The following is a 1,153-nucleotide window of genomic DNA, read 5'->3' on the forward strand; positions in this document are numbered from 1 at the left end:
AAAAAAAAATGAAGAATTTCAATGGATTGCAGTATAATCCTACAGTACAAAACTTCTAATATCCAAAGAGGTGCTAGGTTTTGGACATAGTAAAACGTAAGCCTCAAAAGCTACAAAATGACATGTGAAGCCGCGAGCTCACGTGCCCGTAAAGCTGAAATTCTTATACACGCGCCAATAAAAGCGAAGACTCCAACCTAGATCAGTGAGACCCAATAAAAATTTGTTCAGAGTGCACCACGACACAAGGTTGCACTGGAGATGGCCTTTAGCAGTCTACTGAAAGTCAGAAACAATTGTTTCCATGCATGATGCTCGAACATGGCACGTGAATCGTCTTGCTCTGCACGTTGTACCCACGCGCAAGGCACGAACACACATGTAGTAGATGCAACTTGCCAATGGACCGTTGCATCGTTCTTTAATCCTGCCAGTGTCGTCTCACATGCATGCATGGGCTCACCTAGTACGAGCGACTTAATTAAGCTTTCCTTTAATCAACCACGAGACTTCATTCCGTTATATAACTCGGCTTGTGCATCTGCAACACATAACAATCGCGCGACATGGCCCTATACATTCTCACTTGAAGTTCGAGTTGCCTGCTGCTCATTCATTCTCCTTCCGCGAGCGCATCGTTCCGCTTTGTAGGCCTTCTCTAGGACTCCAGGTTAGCATTCCTTCCCTTGATTTTAGTCCAATATACTGCTTTGCTTTCATTGTACATTGAGATCTGTACTACAAAAAATATATGGGCGCCATCGGTTTACGTTAACTAATTGCTAATATCTGTTTATGGATTTGGGACTTGAGACCTCATATTATCTTCTTTGTTCCACTCTTTTGCTGTTGTAGCGGCTGATATGACGAGGATTGTTCCGGTAGAGAACGTTCTCTACGCTACTATAAATCTCGGTATGATTACAGTCCTGTTCCTATACAAGTGCGATTTTTCTGTATATTCTGGTTTCGATTGTCAAGTCTGAGTACAATCTTTCCATGCGAAAGTGGTGGTGCCTGACATTAAGAGTCATTTGTAGTTGTTCAAAGTACCCTGCGATGTGCTTATCTTATGTAATTAGATAGATGATCACCACTACCCTATTTCTACTACTAGTAGAACGCCCGTTACCACAGGCCTTTTATTTTTTTT

The 1,153-nt window shown here is 42.2% G+C and overlaps 1 long non-coding RNA gene across 1 annotated transcript; it reads left to right on the forward strand.

Moving 5' to 3' along the window:
* Nucleotides 1–560: 560 nt before the first annotated feature.
* On the forward strand, nt 561–916 carry LOC119345059. The gene is made up of 2 exons (XR_005166903.1): nt 561–670; nt 856–916. It is a non-coding gene; the product is annotated as an uncharacterized LOC119345059 (long non-coding RNA).
* Nucleotides 917–1,153: the final 237 nt, after the last annotated feature.

The sequence above is a fragment of the Triticum dicoccoides genome, unplaced genomic scaffold (genome assembly GCF_002162155.2).
Source record: "Triticum dicoccoides isolate Atlit2015 ecotype Zavitan unplaced genomic scaffold, WEW_v2.0 scaffold202105, whole genome shotgun sequence".
In the NCBI taxonomy this organism is placed as follows: domain Eukaryota; kingdom Viridiplantae; phylum Streptophyta; class Magnoliopsida; order Poales; family Poaceae; genus Triticum; species Triticum dicoccoides.